General features: G+C 39.0%; 1 protein-coding gene and 1 pseudogene across 3 annotated transcripts in view; one reads left to right on the plus strand and one right to left on the minus strand.

Moving 5' to 3' along the window:
- Positions 1–17,950, minus strand: part of FAT3 (FAT atypical cadherin 3) — a 540,254-nt gene that overhangs the window by 344,329 nt on the left and 177,975 nt on the right. The gene's annotated exons all lie outside the window — the stretch shown is intronic.
- Positions 13,852–14,415, plus strand: LOC130829055 (dihydrofolate reductase-like; annotated as a pseudogene).

Below are 17,950 nucleotides of genomic sequence, written 5' to 3' on the forward strand. Positions count from 1 at the left end.
GGGTCATCACTGCCTAATGTAGAGAAGTCACAAGAGAGCAACTTGAGAAAGAAGACTCCCATGAAAATCTCCCTGAAAAAATTTCCTGAATCTTTAGCCAAAAATGCACACACACATACACACACACACACACACACAGGTGGATTATGTCCTCTGCAAAATAAATCAGAAAATAATATTAATAATTATCTACTCTAATCACTGAACATTTACAAAACCACAGCTTGCAGCCTGCAGGCTCTTCTCGCTTGGCTGGTAGTCTATTCATTGACACACGACACAATAGCTCACACAACTGGATGAAAGAATCCATTTGGAAATTTTTGTTTGGTGAACTCAAATATAGACACTTTGGCATCTCTTTTATGATTTAATTCCCTAGTGTTATCTGCTAAATGCCACTGAAAATGATTTAAAACAAAAATTGGCTTTTAATTCTTGAGGGTTTCTCCCCTTTCTGGTCAAAAGGCCCAGTACTCTAGAGGCTCTGAAGTAAATCCCAACTCTTGTATTTACAAGCTGTGTGATTTGGGCACACTTATTAAAAACTCTCCGAGCTTCAGTGTCCTCATCTATAAAATGCAGCTAATCATAATATCTTCCTCTGGCTTTTTGGAATGAAATGGAATGAAAGCCTATGTGTCAGGCAGTTCCTATTACTAAAAAATGTTAGCTATCATTTCTGTCTCTGTATCCACAGAGTACTGGACAAAACACCAGCTCTCGAGTCAGTGTGTCTGTCCTTGAGTCCTGATCCTGCTACTTACTAGCTGAGTGACCCTGGCAAGTTACCTTCCTGAGTTTCATTTTCTTCAGTGATGAACTGGGAACGATCATATTGATCGTTAAGTATGCTTGGCAGATACACCAAAGTATAAATCACCATCATCATCAACCTACACCTTCGCTAAATGCCCAAATCACAACATTCTCATATATCTTCTTCTACCATCATTTGGGATCCACTATTTAACCTGTGTTCCTGCTCATTAGGTCATGATATCCATGAAGAGAGAAAAGAACTTCAATAATAGGCTGATGACAGGTGAAAAATAACAACCTAAATCTCCAACACAGCAAAACTATGTTATGACTAAAGGAGCAGGAAACATTTTGAGTGGGCTTCTTGGTTTGAAATATTCTTATATACAACTAGATCTCCTGCTTGTACTAAAACACGGGTTATTGCTTGTCCTAAAATGAAAATGTCCTAATAGTGTGGACAATGCCTAAGATAAGAAAAAATGTGAGTGAGTCTGTGAGGAAGTGGGTATCCAATAGTATCTATATGGCCTTTCCAAGATGAAGAGGCAATTATAACATTTTCAGGCATGAGGAACTTTTCTGCACATAAAAGAAGTATTCCATAATGGGGTTTTCAGGCTTATATAGCCTTAGAACAAGACAGTATTATGATCTTGGCAGGCTAATTAGCCAGACTTTCTTCTTTTAAACAACTGACTTAATATACTAAATAAAAGAGAATATTAGCCTGATGCCAGCACTCAGTGGTCATTGCTGGTGGCCAATGAAACCTGCAAATGCCAGCTTCTCCCATTTTGGTATTAAATTCTAAATTCCACACCAAATAAGCAGTTTTACAACTTAGGAAAAGCTTTGGTCTAAACTGTGCTTAAAATATTTTCCTCTTAGCAAGGAAACACTCTCTCCCTCTGTCTTTAAAAAGATCTTTTACTGATACATAAAAGCCACATGGGTATAAGTTTCCAGGGAAACTTAGGCAAGAACCTAAGCACCAAGTCCTTTGAACAAATTAATTTTAGAAATTACACTTAGCTTTGAAAATGGTTACAAAGGCCCTAACAATTAAAAAGTTATCACCATCAGATTCAGAGGAAAGACATAAACTTTTTCATGTTTAAACAACATTATCATGCTAATTTCCTTATGCTGTTCTTTTCTGATGGAAAAGTAAAAGATAATTCAAGGACTAGAAAGGCAGCTTCAGACTGTCCTTCTGTCTAAACAGAAGAGCCTAAAAAGCAGACAACTGTGGCTGTGAGAGAGTTCCATGGAGCAGACATTCCCTAGGGAGGAGAGTCTGCTAGGATGAACCAGTAACCAAAGGTCTCAACCACAATTGGTTAAAAAAGCCCTTGATAGCCCAGAATAAAATTTATTTCACCTCCATTTTCCAGAGGAGGAAACCAGGGCTCAAGGAGGCTAGCTAACATGTCACTGATCTGAAAAGAGACTGGACTAAGGATTAGGTTCAGATACATTAGACACAGTTGACTAAGAAGCCTTTGATTCTACATGAATGGACACTGCCTCTCATTAGCCAGGATTCTCCTCTGCAAACTGAGGCCTTGGGACTAATAAAATGATTTCTGAGATCTCACTGGGAACAAATAGTCTATAAATCAAGGGCTTGAACACTGCTCTGAGATTCCAGCCACCACAGCCTCTGCCCCTACAATACAAAAGGCTCTCCTTGGCTCTCCTTCAGCCATGCCTCCCCCAACAAGACCAAGAGTCTGAAGACCAAGGAGATGCGCCCACTTGGTGTCAGTGCATGACCCTTCAACACATTCTAAAGTCTAGATTATAGACCAAGCTGTGGCTTTAGGGATGCTGGAATTCTCTTCCTCAGTGACCAGGCCTGAGTGGGTCTCTTTCCTGAATCCATCCTCCCTGGCGTGGGCCACGCCTCCCCAGTGCCCAGGACAAAAGGCTGGTTAAGAGGCTGCTATTTACAGGAGGCGAGTCTTGGAGTGTGAGAGAGTAAGAGCTTGGCCACGTGGCCTGGTGTGTTCACACACGTGCACCTGGAACAGAGCCGGGGATGAGAAGAGAGGCTGGGCAGGAGTAGGGGCTTGGCAGGGCCTGCTCTTTCCATTCCACTTTGTCTGGTACTCGTAGGATGCAGACAACTCTAGGTTCAAATGCTGACCTTTCAGATTTGAATACTTGTCAAAGTCTGAGGATGGAACGTATTCTACTAACAGTTTTGATAGCTTGATTTATTACTTCTAAATATTTATTCTTATGGCATGTGGGCCTCTATTCGTTCTCTTTTTGATCTTGGACCTGCAAAAGTTAAGGCCATAGGCACGTTTTGTTAGGCTGGTGCCAACAACCACTTCTTTTAGATTTGAACTAACATATAAAAATCAAGGGATTTTGCATGAAAACAGTGATTTATAGCATCCTTTGAATAAAGAGCTGGCCCCTCCAATGCAATATTCTGGACTCAGTCATGCTTTGGGATTAAAAAGTGGCAGCCCCCTTTCATAGGTTGGCCAAAAAGTTCGTTCATCTTTTTTCTGTAAGGTGGCTCTAGTAGCGCTTAGTTATCTTTAACTTCATTTGAAACAATTTTGTTAGTTGTATTATGACAGCTGTCATATCAGCGTGCATTTAAAAAAAAATCTATCAAAATTGGTGAATTTTTTTTACAACAGCCAGGACATGGAAACAACCTAAATGTCCATCAGCAGATGAATGGATACAGAAGATGTGGCACATACATACAATGGAATATTACTCAGCTATAAAAAGCAATGAAACTGGGACATTTGTAGGGACATGGATGGACCTAGAGACTGTCATCCAGAGTGAAGTGAGTCAGAAAGAGAAAAACAAATATCGTATATTAACACATATATGCGGAATATACAAAAATGGTACAAATCAACCAGTTTGCAAGGAAGAAACAGAGACACAGATGTAGAGAACAAACGTATGGACACCAAGTGGGAAAAGCAGGGTGGGTTGGGGGGGAATTAATTGGGAGATTGGGATTGCCATATATACATTACTAATAAGGAAAAAAATACCAAATTGTACACTCTAAATATATGCAGTTTATTGTGTGTTAACTGTATCTCAATAAAAATTCTTAAAAAAATTGGTGAATTTTTCTGTAGACATTTTAATATTGAAGATGGAAGAAAAAAAGCAATGTTTTCAGCATATGAAGCTTTATGATTTCAAGAAAGGTAAAAACGCAACTGAAACTCAAAATAAGATTTGTGCAGTGTATGGAGAAGGTGCTTGCTGTGACTGATCGAACATGTCAGAAGTGGTTTGCACAGTTTCTTGCTGGAGATTTCTCACCAGACGATGCTCCATGGTCAGGTAGACCAGTTGAAGTTGAAAGCGACCAAATCGAGACGTTAATAAGAACACTCAACATTATACCACGCGGGAGATAGCTGGCATACTCAAAGTATCCAAATTAAGTGCTGAAAATCATTTGCACCAGCTTGGTTATGTTAATCACTTTGATTGTTTGGGTTCCACATAAGTCAAGCAAAAAAAAAAAAAAACAAAAAAACCTTTTTGACCTTATTTCCACATGTGATTCTCTACTTAAATGTAATGAAAACGTTCCATTTTTAAAATAATTTGTGATGGCCAATGAAAACCGGATACTGTACAATAATGTGGAACGGAAGAGATCGTGGGACAAGCGAAATGAACCACCACCAACCACACCAAAGGCCTGTCTTCATCCAAAGAAGGTGATGTTGTGTATACGGTGAGAATGGAAGGGAGTCCTCTGTTATGAGCTCCTTCCGGAAAACCAAACAATTAATTCCAACAAGCACTGCTCCCAATTAGACCAACTGAAAGCAGCACTCGAAAAACATCCGGAATTAGTCAATAGAAAACACGTAATCTTCCATCAGGATAATGCAAGACTGCATGTTTCTTTGATGACCAGGCAAAAACTTAGAGCCTGGCTGGGAAGTTCTGATTCATTTGCCCTATTCCTCAGACATTGCACCTTCCCGTTTCTATTTATTTCGGTCTTTACAACATTCCCTTAATGGAAAGAATTTCAATTCCTTGGAAGACTGTAAGAGTCATCTGGAACAGTTCTTTGCTCAAAAAAATAAAGTTTTGGGAAGATGTAATTATGAACTTGCCCCAAAAATTGCAGAAGGTGGTGGAACAAAACTGTGAATATATTGTTCAATAAGTTCTTGGCGAAAATGAAAAATGTGTCTTTTATTTTTACTTATAAACTGAAGGAACTTTTTGGCCAACCCAAATAGATGGGGGTGCGGGGCCGGATTGTCTGTTTGGCCACCTTCAGTGGTTTAAGGTAAAGCTTGAAGCTTACCGGTTTTCTAGGAACTAGAAAATTACACTGCAAATAACATAGGAGTTGTAAAGAAGTAAATAGGGAGTGAAGAAAACAGTGTAGCCAATGTCCTGTTTTCTGTGCAGCTATTTGACCAGTCCCATATCACTCCCTTATGTTACCACCTACCTGCCCTGGCCGGCATCTGAGCACAAGACCCCTGATCTGAAGAAACCTTAAGGTATTAGCTGAATCACCTCACCTAATAGGATCATCCAGGGAAATTAATCTAATTGAGCTTGTTTTGTGAACAAATAAGTGTCATTTGATGTGATTGAAGATATAACCCCTGGCCTCACGACTCTCTCACTTAAGACAAGAACATGCAGTAATCACTTGAATTGAGAGAGAAGTCTCTTTAACTATCTATCTTTCTCCGATTCAGGGAACGCCAGATGAGCAGTTAGTTAAAGAGGTCCTTCCCGATGGTGCTCACAGAAAGAAAATTACCCCCCTTAAAAAGCCTTGTTGAAAAATAATGAATCACAACAATGAGAATATCATTTGTATCCTTGTGTTGGAATCTCAATCTTTAAAAGAACAGCAGTGCTGTTTGTGCTTCATTGTGAGAATAATATTTTTTCTGGATGTTGAAAATTCTCGGGTGACTCAAATTTCAGTTCAGACCAGAAAGCACCAAGATGTGGTGAATGAAAGCAAAATTAATGGTGGCCTCAACATCCCTTCTTAGTTTTTCCTCCTTCTCATGTATTAATCTTCCGGGGATTGTTCTACACGTTAAAATACGGAGTATGAATTGCTGTTAATATGCTGTTGCCAGGTTAAAGTACTAGACAATGTGAAGATGTCAGAAAACAAATCCCAGAGAGAAATGGAACACTGTTTTCCTTAACTTACAATTACCATACAAATAGACTCCTTCTGAATTTAAATCACAACGACAAAAAAAAAATCCTTTACATTCACTTAAACGCGCTGACAAGGATGGAAGGGCCGAGGAGCCGTACACTGCAGTTCTGGGGCTATTATCACCATTTCTACAGCAAATTCACATGCAAAAATACAATCAGACAACACACTCTTGCTCTGAAACTTGGAAAGTATCGTGTTGCAAAACATTACGGCAGACGACATTTCTTAAATTAAAAGCAAAAATCTGTTATCTTCAACCACGGGGAAAAGTTATTATAAACAACGTATGGAAAAATCTAACAAGCACGCAGAGAGAGAAGCGGAAAAAAAAATGACAACTTCTCTAAGTACAGCTGTGAATGTTTCCAGGATCAAAAGCTTAATTTTAGAAATGCCCAGTCACATCCTACTGTCAGTTATTGTCTCAGGATGGGAAGGCTATTTGCTAAGCAACAACATGTCCAGAGGTAGCTCTGAAATGGCTTTGGTACAGAGCATGAAACATCCATGACTGCACAGGGGAAAATGCTATCTTTAAAGAGATGTCTGGCAAGGCAAATTCCCATACAAACCCAGGACAGTGAGAAAGGATGTACCTGGCTGCCTCTGCTTCCACACCTTCATGTATACCTTGTTGCTTCTCTCCTTGACCCGCTTGCCAACACCTGCACATTTTAAAGATCCAGTTCACGTCATCCCTACTCTCTGGCCTTTTGGTTTGGAACATTAATGCATGGCCTCTCGACAGAGCAAGTACAAATCTGGACCTCCTTATTTGTAACCTTCAGAGTAAGACTTCTGGCAAATTTATTCTCTAATGTATCCAATCATTCATGTATTCATTCAACCAATATTTACTAAACATCTACTACTTGACAGTCACTGTTCAAGACAGTATATACAGGGGTCAACAAACAGGCAAAAGCCCTGTCTTCATGCAGCTTCTGTTCTAGTGGGGAAATAAAGAAGAAGCAAAATAAACAGGTTACAGCAGCAGCGGTACCCAACCTTTGTGGCATCCAGCCTGGTTTCATGGAAGACAATTTTTCCATGGACTGGGGGGAGGAGGATGGTGGTTCAGGCGGTACTGTGAGCGATGGGGAGCTCTGGCAAGCAGCAGGTGAAACTTCGCTCGCTGGCCCCCAGCTCACCTCCTGCTGTGCGGCCCAGTTCCTAACAGGCCCGGGGACTGGGGACCCCTGGGTTACAGATATACTTTGTCAGATAGTGGTAAGTGCTAATGAGACAAATAAAGCAGAGAGGGGCGTAGGAAGAACTGGGAACTGAAACACTAGATGGAGTGGCCAAGGGAGGCTGCTTTAGAGGGTGACACTGGAGGAAGGAACTAGTGAGCCAGTCACGTGGGGAATGATCAAGGGGAAGAGCATTCCAGTCAGCAGGACCAGCGGGGCCACGGCCCCAAGGCAAGAGTGTGCAAAAGTGCTCAGGTGACCAAAGGACAGCAGTGAGGAGTGGGGCGTGGAGGGGCAGAGAGGGGAACCCATCAGGACTGTCCTTAGAGGCCAAGGGAAGAACTCGCACTTTGACCTAGTGAGACCAACCTTTTTTGAGCATCTGTGGAATAGTGAACATTAATTACAGCACATGCCTCTGACAGTCCAATAAGATGCGGGCACTGTGTCTGGCTCACCTCACCTCAAAACCTGTCAGAATGGAGTTAGTCGCTTCACTGCCATAGGGTTCAACCACAAGAATGACCATTCCTGCTCAACCAGGAGCTCCCTGAGGGCTGAGGTGGCCAGCTACTCCTTCCTGCCCCCATCAAAAGCACCAGGAGCCTTTGTCAAGTCCAAGAGCTTTCCTGGTTGGGGCAGGATTCTGGGAACCTCTGCTAAGGGTGATGACTTTGCTAAAGGTCCACCTTTCACAGTGTGATTTACTTCCTGGGTTGGAGGAGACAGGTCAGCTGCAGGGCATGTTTGATTTGTGGTTAAAATAGACCAGTGGCTCTACATTTACTTTTTTTTTTTTAACTTTACTGAAGTATAGTTGATTTACAATATTGTGTTAATTTCTGCTGTACAGCAAAGTGATTCAGTTACACATATACATATATTCTTTTTCATATTCTTTTCCATTATGGTTTATCACAGGATATTGAATATAGTTTGCTGTGCTATACAGTAGGACTTCGCTGTTTATCCATCCTATATACAATAGTTTGCGTCTACTAATCCCAAACTCCCAATCCACCCTTCCCCCAACTCTTCCCCTTTGGCAACTACAAGTCTGTTCTGTTCTCTATATCTGTGAGTCTGTTTCTGTTTTGGCTGTACATTTACTTTCGAAGAGATACCAGTTTCTCCTCACCAACCTCCTTTTAGAAAGGTGTTCACTTTAATGTGTAAAGGACTGTACACCCCAAACAGAACCATCTGAGATTCTTCTTTCCACATGAGGGCTGACAGTGGGGTCCACGCACGCTCCTCCAGTGCCTGGAAGTATTGGTTTACAATCATTCTTGTCCTGACAAAGAACCCAGGATGCAGGAGAAATTAAAACTACGTATGGGTAAGGAGCCATTTGTTCAGTAGGGATCAATAAAAATGACATGAAGTACTGCAAAAATTGTAACAAAAGTCTGAAGACCCTGCCTACCTTAAGGGATGATTTGTTATTCCTTTTGTATAGATACCATCACAGCCCCTGGCACAGAGAAGTTTTTCCATATGTGTTTGCTGAATTAATTAATTCATAATTATTACATGAGTCAAGGCACAACAATATCATCAACTCATGGAAGGCCAGAGAATACTGAATTTATTTACGGTGAGTTTATGATACAGAGCAAACCCATAGGTATACAACACACTGCTTTCAATATTTTGCTTCTAATGAGGTTTACAGACGTCTGGCCCTACTTTTACCACAACCCTTTTCCTTCTTTTAACTCTCTGTACAATGCTGACCTTCCTTAAAAAATAAGGGATCTAAGTAGGATTGGTTAGTATCCAAGATTTGTCTGCTGCTTTTGATTCTGAGGCATAAAATTCGAATTCTCGAGAACTTTTCTGTAGGTGGCCTAGGTAGGCTTTTATCTCGTAAAAGAGGTTATTCTAAACCTATCATAGATGAAATATGTGAGAGTTTTAATACTGTGAAGTATCATATACATTAAAATTATGATTGCAATTATTATTATGATATCTATTAGCAAAGACCAACTCCCATTTTCCTCCTGTTTATGAAAGTAAAAGGCATTTCCCAAATAATTACCTGCTTTCCCCCTTCACGTGTCAAATCACATTAAAATCCAACATAATAGAAGGACAGCATCACAGAGGTAGAAGGTCACTGTGACATTGTTTTAACCACGCCCACATCTTTAACCATTTCAGTTAATGATAAGACCTAGCACAAAACTGATGCTGCAATTCTCAAAGCACTTTGATAAACTAGGATACACTGATTTTAAAGAAGACTAATGACCACTTAATTTTCCTTTATGAACCCATGAGATTTTTCAGGACTATACACGCTCTGATGACTTGCAGACTATGTCAATATAAAATTTCTTTCAGTTCCTCAGAGGCAACTGAATCCAGAGATGACATTTTGAAAATAGTTCAAATGTCAAATGGAAGTTTAAACAAAAGCAATTAGTCAGGAGAATCTCAACCATAGTTGGATTTCAGAAAGATGTAAGCACTTTTTGCTACAAAAGGAGTTCAGAAAGCCCTGTGCAGCGTTAATAAATGACACATATTATCCAAAACATGTATCTCCTCCCTTCCTCCCTCTCTTCTTCCCCCCCTCCCTCCCTCCCTTCCCGCCTCCCTTCCTTAGTGCGCCTGCTGTGAGTAAAGGCACTGTTCTTGGAGTAGAAAACAACTTCCTATTTCCACTGTACCCTGGTGCCTACTGCAGTGTCTGGCACACAATAAGTGCTCAGTAAACAACACTGAATGTTGAATAAATGAACAAGTAAACAAATGATGAATAAGTAACACCTCTTTCCACTCTGAAGACTCTTGTTTTCTTATAATACAAATGATAGCACATTTCTTATACTATAAAGAGCCTAAAAAATAACAGAACATTTACTTGGTTTTGCTTGCTTTTGTCACAGATAGTTTGGCTGCTGGAAACCAGAAAACTAGAAATCATCGCAGAGATTAGCTAATAGGAATCCAAGCAGACAGTGATAAATGAAGATGCATAATTGTAGGGAAAACCTAGCAACTATGAAAATAAAAATTAAAATTAAAATTAAAATTAAGAAAAAAGGAAAGAAAAAAAGAAAACCATCCAGAATGCTCTGACATACAAATGTACTTATAATTTTTAAAAAAGTATAGCATGGTTCCCTTTAGGACAGGAGGACCTCAAGCAAGAACAATGCTTTGAAGGTACATGAACAGTTTGAAGGGACAGAAATTACTGAAATCTGAAATGTTCTCCCTTGGTCAACAGGGAATACTTCAGAGCTCATAAGATTTATGTGACAGGAGTTTCATGAAAAGAAACCTCACTTATATTCTTACCATCTATGATTAATTTTGAAAATTAAGTGGGCTTTGAAAATAGTTTGTTTCCAACAAGTTTCCTTTAATAGAAATGGACCAGAATCACATGGTCCCACCTGGTGTTCATACAGAGGCGGCCTCTCCACCAAAGCAGTCAGTCCAGGAGAGAAGCAAAAACGACCTGTGATCACTGAAATTAATGCCACAAAGCCTGGTTACTGATGCTGTGCACTTTTATTCTATGGGAGGAATCTTCAAGGTCACTCTTCAGAGCCTGGTGATTCTCAGCCTACTTAGTATTCGAATCCCTTATTTATATGATGCCTCAGCAGATGAGAAGCAGCAAATTAGAAGCCAGAGCCCTGGGAGAGAGAGGCATGCTGATAACAGAAGCCAGTGCTGGTGAGCTGAGCTCAAATGAGGAGGCCCAAACAGCAGTGCCTTTGATGGCCCCAGACAACCATTAACAGTCTAGAGGGAAACCCTGTATCCATGATGGTCCATGTAATTTGCAGGGCCTATTGCAAAATGAAAGCACCAAGCTTCTTGTTCAAAAATTACTAGAATTTCCAGATAATGCCAGCAGAGCATTAAAACTCACAAGTGGCCCTTCTGAACATGGGCCCTAGGTGACTGTCGGGATTGTAGGCCCATGAAACCAGATCTGCTGGTATCATAATGTTCAGTATACTATGCTTGCCAAGTTGAAAGACACATTTTATATACTTTGGAAAATGGTCCAGAAGCACAGGTGTTTTATTGTTGTTTTAGCACTTAAAGGTGTTTTTTTTTTTCCTTAATTGAAGTATAGTTAATTTACAATGTTGTGTTGGTTTCAGGTATACAGCAAAGTGATTCAGATTCTTTTCCATCATAGGTGATTACAAGATATTGAGTATAGTTCCCTGTGCTATACAGTAGGTCTTTCTGTTTAGCTATTTTATACATAGTAGTGTGTATATGTTAATCCCAAACCCCTAATTTATCTCTGCCCTCCACCCAACCCTGCTATCCCCTACGGTAACCATAAGTTTGTTTTCTATGTCTGTGAGTCTATTTCTGTTTTGTAAATAAGTTAAAGGGTTAAACTTCAGTTATATGGAAAAAAAACATGCATAATTTCACTGTCTTGAGAGGTTCTAGATATGACTAAAATTCTGAGATGCAGCTTCAATAACAAGCTCAGGATTCAGCCTCAAACACGGGTTTTTTCCTTTATTATAAAGTGGTTTTTTGTCTTGTAAAAACAGCCTATCTGTTCTTCTAGGGCTGAGAAGTTTCCTATTTTTTGGTGTTCCTCGCACACCTATGCACAGAGTCCCAAATCTCCCAAATCCATAAAGACCTATGAATCAGAGAGGAATGAAAACACAAAATAACTTAGGCCATGTACTAATTATGACAACCCAACAAAGCACTGAGAGAGATCTACTGAAACCATCTCTGATATTTCTAAAAATATGCATGTAAATATAAATCCAATAAGTATATTTGATTAACTATAAAAGTGAGACTTTGGAGACTGATTACCAAAGCCCACTTTACACTGAAAGTCACTTCACTGGGCACTACAAACACTTAAATACAAAATTATAGAAATATGTCTAAATCTAGTTTCATAATAAACCATTTTAATAAATAACCCTATTTCCCGTGCATGAACATCATTTCTTCAGAGAAAAGCATTTCTCACTGTGACAGAAAACAATTTAACTAAGTAAAAAATGGACAATTTAGTATGTACACAGCCAAGATGAAGTATGTCTTTATAAAATAGGAAATTTTACAGAGAAGGGAAATTAACGTAAGTGGTAGGAGGTAAAATTGGATTTGTCTTCCTTAACTGGAGTATCTGTAATGGCAACGTATTTAAAAATGGGGCACTGGCAAAGGCGCAGCATTTTCTGCCTGCAATAGTCTGTTTTGAATGTGAAGGATTTATTTTACATCTCCTCACTCATGTTCTCAGATGTTTTCCTTCTGAAAATAACCTATAAATATTATAACCATTTATTATTGCTGGGAAAGAGTCCCATAAAAGCCCTTAATATTATTTACTTAATCTATTCATTTTCAAGCTGTCTGACAGCAGCAATGAATGACAGTTGATGGTGAAATAATTCTGCACTATGAGATCTTAGAGAGTAGGTTTCTAGTTGTATCATCCTTGGACCCTCTGTGCCTACCACAGTACACTGGCATACAGTAACACTTGTAAAAAAAATGAACATTTAGTATTATCTGATACCTTAAAGGCATTTAATCAGACTGATTCTTTGTCAGTTTTCAAGAAAGTATTCTTTATAAGCAAATTTTGATGAAAGGCAAGAATGCTGAATACATTTAACACTAACTATGATAGTTAATGTTTGTTGAGCACTTCATACATACAAGGCTAAGCTAAGTGCTTTATGATATACGTTCATCCATTAAATCTTAGCAACAGCTTAGTTGGTATCCCCATGTTCCTCATGGACAACCTGATCATAAGAAGTTAAGAAATTTGTCTATTGTCATAAGGTTAGTATGGGAACGAGATGCGGCGCCCATCCAGGAAGAATCCATGCTTCTCAAGGGTGTGCTTGGCGAATTTCACTCTGAGAAAACAGGTGGTTAAAATGTATATCTTGTTCAAAAGATTAAGGATAAACAGGGTTGTCTAAAACAGGATACTTTGGTTTTAACAGAATTGTTGGCAAATTTCCCTATGAAACACTACAGATAAAATTTAAACCAGCAAATATCCATCTAAGAACTATTAATAAAGAGAGACAGGGCTTTATTCAAGCACATGCTGGAGACCACAAATATTTTAGGTGATGACCCGCAGAATGTCACAAATAAAAGATGAAAAGTGATGGTCAACATTCAAGCTCATGCAGATGAAAAATTCCAGCAATAACATGACTTATAAAGACAAAAGGCTTTCACTGATTTCGCCCCTAACTACCAAATCTAAAGGCTTCTTCTAGGCTTCAATCGTTGTGTACAACCGACATTAGAGAATATTTCTTTTTTCTTGAGTCTCTCTCCTGACTTGGTTTCCACAGCAACAGTCTGTTATGGTCCTTCCACTTACTAAAGAGACACCCATTTCGAACTTTGATTGAAAAAGTATGTATTATTACTGTAGGGTACATTAGAGAATCTAAGGGCAAAGAGGACAGCTGAGTGTCACTAACACCTGGACCAGAGATCGGAAAGCCTTCAGGATTAAGCCTATCAGAGCCTGTCTGTCTGTCCCTCAGCTGCTTCATGCCCATAGCCTCTGCCTTAGTCCATTTGAATGGCTCTAACAAAATATCGTCAGGCACCAAGCTGGCAGGTAATCCCTGTGTTGGTGTAACACGCTAGCTCGGAAGTGTTTTCTGCCCTGTCATGGTTCATCCGCTAAACTGCATTGTCGCTGTGTCCCAGAATATGGGCATCAGCGAGAACCGGGACCTGCTGTGGCCTCCGCTCAGGACTGAATACAGGTATTTCCAAAGAATGACTGCAACCTCTTCAGTAGAAGGTAAACAGAATTTGGTGATTATGGGTAGGAAGACCTGGTTCTCCATTCCAGAGAAGAATCGACCTTTAAAGGACAGAGCTAATATAATTCTCAGTAGAGAACTCAAGGAACCTCCACAGGGAGCTCATTTTCTTGCCAAAAGTCTGGATAATGCCTTAAAATTTATTGAGCAACCAGAATTAACAAATAAAGTGGACATGGTTTGGATAGTGGGAGACAGTTCTGTTTATAAGGCAGCCACAAAAAAGCCAGGCCATGTTAGACTGTTTGTGACAAGGATCATGAAGGAATTCTAAAGTGCCACATTTTTTCCAGAAATTGATTTGGAAAAATATAAATGTCTCCCAGAATATCCAGGTGTTCCTTCTGATGTCCAGGAAGAGAAAGGCATTAAGCACAAATTTGAAGTATAAGAAAAGAACAATTAATGCGAAAGTGTTTTCCGATCTATGTCAAGCCTCCTCCTCCCCTGCAAAAAACAATTATGTATTTTTTGTTATAGAGACTTTTGTTGATTTTAGATCTATTGATAGTTATTTCTAAGCAAGGTACTTTTATTCCCCATTAATCTTAACTAGACTGTATCAGATATCAGTTGTGAAACATTTCTTGCTGTAACTGCCTGAATGCCCATCAAGGGTCAAGAATAGGTTACCAGCACCTGCCTAGGGTAAAATATATACCAAGACAGCTCAAAGTGGGAGAGTCTCCTGGTAGCAAGAGTTGAAACTAGAGCATATAGAGCTAGGTAGGAAGATGTGTCCAAAAGTCAGAAATGGATTATAAACAGAAGAGCTAGCATTCAGTTATTAAAATTAGATCAAAAGAGGGACTATGAATTACTATATCACATTTCTGAAAAAAAATTCTGTTCACTCAGACTGGGAGTTAGTAAGTTGAAAACTCCAGGGTATTCCACAGGGATAGTAAAGAGGCAGGTACAAGACTACCTTTTTGATGGTTAAAGGAGAAGGTCTGAGACCTTTAAAAACTTTGTTTCTGATCTTCAGTGAGAGTTCATGGCATGCTACAATGATAGAACAAGAATTGGTTGCTCTTTACGAAAAAGAATATTATCAAGGATAACGGCTATAATTTTAAAATTCAAAGAGGTAATAAATTGAGAATGAATACTGCTAGAAACCAAAATTAGTAAATTAGAAACTAAACTTCACAGAATTAAAAAATGAAAATTAAAACATGTTTTACCCATCATGTTAGCAAGGATTTATCCAAAACAAAAAAACAAAAACAAAAAAAAAACCTATTTCTGCCTTATAAATTGGTACAACCTTTGTAGAGTATAAGTTAGCAATAAATTAAAATTCAAAACATTCTGGATTTGGACCCAGAACTTCCACCTCTAGATGTTAATCCTGAACAAAGAGATGGACCCAAGAGTATTTGTTGAAAACTTTTTTTAAACTTGGAAACAGCCCAAATGTTGATTAGTAAGAAATAGCTAACCAATATGTCTATAAAATGTAACATCTGTAGCAGTTAAAAAGAATGAAGTACTGACAGAAAAATGTCAAAAATTGCTAAGTAAAAGAAGCAAGTTGTGTACAATACTCAAAATGTTTAATAAATGTTAACATGTGGGAAAAGCATGCTGCAAATTGCTGACAGTATCAGAGTTGGGAGTGTTATTTTCTGCATTAGGTATGTTGCTTGTGATTAGATTTTTTTGAAGCATTATGTGCTTATTTTCATGAAAAGTTACTTAAGAAATAAATTGAGCCCTTAAAAAATAAAATAAAATAAACTGAAAAAAAATCATTAAATCGGTGGTTTATAAACAACAGAGATTCATTTCTCACAGTTCTGAATTCTGGAAGTCCAAGATCAAAATGCAGCAGATTTTGTGTATAGTTAATTCCAAATTCCTAGATGGCAGACTGCATCTTCTAGCTGCATCCTTCCACAGCAGAAGGGGAGAGGGAGCTTCCTGAGGCTTCCCTTATAAAGGCACTAATCCTATTCATAAGGGCTCCACCATCATGACATAATTACTTCTTAACGGCCCCGCCTTCAAATACTACCGCATTAGGGATTAAGTTTCAATATATGACTTTTATGGGGACACAAACATTTGCCCACAGTTGTCAGGTTTACAGCTCCTCAATTCCACCACAGCCAGAGATGATCTCTGAATCCCAATAACAAATTCCTGGAAGAGAGACTCTTTGTCCTAGTGTCAAGCAGGAGAGGATTGAGAGTCAGTACTAGGAGAAAAGAGATGATGTTGTGGGCGGGGCAGATATCTCCAAAGTTATTAATAACAAGGTATCTTCTCTGTGAGATTTGAAGCCCGATGCTCCTTTTCACTACACTCCGAAGACTGTCTTCGCCTCTCATGTTCACCTCTTCTCAGAGTCACCAAGTCCTGGTTAACTGTGTCTCTATGCTGCGTCTCCTATCAGTTCTCTTCTTTTTCTCCCTTCAATGTCACTGTCATTTACAGACTCAAAGACTGTTAGAGGTAGAGGTGGTTTCAGGGCCTTCAGTGGCAAGTAAATATAATTTCTCACACCAGCTCCCCAGTGTTAGGTGGACGTGGAGGCCAAGTATTATGAAAGGCTGTTATAAAGTGATGAATAATGTCTGCCAGGGAGCGGGAAATGGGTTAGCATTAGGTATCGATGTTTTTGATTTTTGTTCATACACTTTGATTGACAGGTGAGGATCCTGAAGCCTACAGACATGAGGTAAACTTGTCCCCTGTTATAATATTAGTTAGTGGCAAGGACTGAACTAAAATCTGAATAACCCAACGACTATTATTAGTGCTCTTTCCAAAGCATCATACTATTTTATTCTTGGGAAGTAGACATATCTAACATAGGGAGAGAGGTTTCTAGGAGCCTGAGAGAGGACTCTCTCTTCAGCCCCATCACAGTTGACTTTTTAGCTACCACTTAATTTACATGATCATATGTATGCAAGTCAACACGGCAGATGGACACAATCATACGAGATGAAACCTAATGAACCTATTGATAAAGTGTTGTACTTATTTGCAGTTTTAAACATCCACAGCCTATAGCCTTAATTATACAATGTGGATGCCAAATTAACTAAAATAAACTCCATACATGGGAATACAATATCACTTTACATTTATTAAGAGCTTACTACATGCTAAATACTTTCAAAAGTACTTTACATGTATTAACTCATCTAATCTCGGTGGCAAGCCAATTCATTAGTTACTGTAATTATTCCCATTTTCACAGAGGAATGAACTGAAACTCAGAGAGGTTAAGTAATGTGCCCAACATCACACAGCTAAGAAGTGGCAGAGCTGGCATTCAAATGCAAAGACATCTGATTCCAGTGTTCAAGCTCTTGAACACTACTGCATGCAGCTTCCCTCCTCCCAGCACTGTTATGAAGCCTGACCATGACAATGAACGGCAAAGTGCTACACAGACATTTGTCCGTGTGCTATTAAGTCATGAGACTGCTATCAGTAACTCACCATTGGCTGGTTTTGTAATTTTATTGTTAGATTTCCATATGCTTTTCTAGAATAATCTACCTCAATGTGAATAAAATTTATGGATTTTTAAAACACTTTTACATTTTTATAAGAATGTCGAGAAGCTAGGAAAAAAGTCATTTAAAAGTGACAGCAAATGCCAAGACAAGAATATAAAGTGGCAACAATACTAAAACTGGACTTTGGGTTCTCAAGATCAATGGTGAAACTACACTTCATCCTGTAGTTACTTTTCAGGCAGAAACTTCCAATGCCTTGAAAGAAAAATGCTTCAAGAGAAACTACTTTAAAGGACTGAAAAGTGACAAAATAAATGAGACTCTGATGAGATCCTGATTTATGAAGCACACCGAATGACATTAAGTAGTAACTTCCATGTGGCCCTGTAACTTACGAAAAAATTCTCCCACAGTCAGCCCCGTGGGACATGAGAGCAACATCCACAGATGATCTTTCAGGAG

Source organism: Hippopotamus amphibius, chromosome 9 (assembly GCF_030028045.1).
Source record: "Hippopotamus amphibius kiboko isolate mHipAmp2 chromosome 9, mHipAmp2.hap2, whole genome shotgun sequence".
NCBI classification, from domain to species: domain Eukaryota; kingdom Metazoa; phylum Chordata; class Mammalia; order Artiodactyla; family Hippopotamidae; genus Hippopotamus; species Hippopotamus amphibius.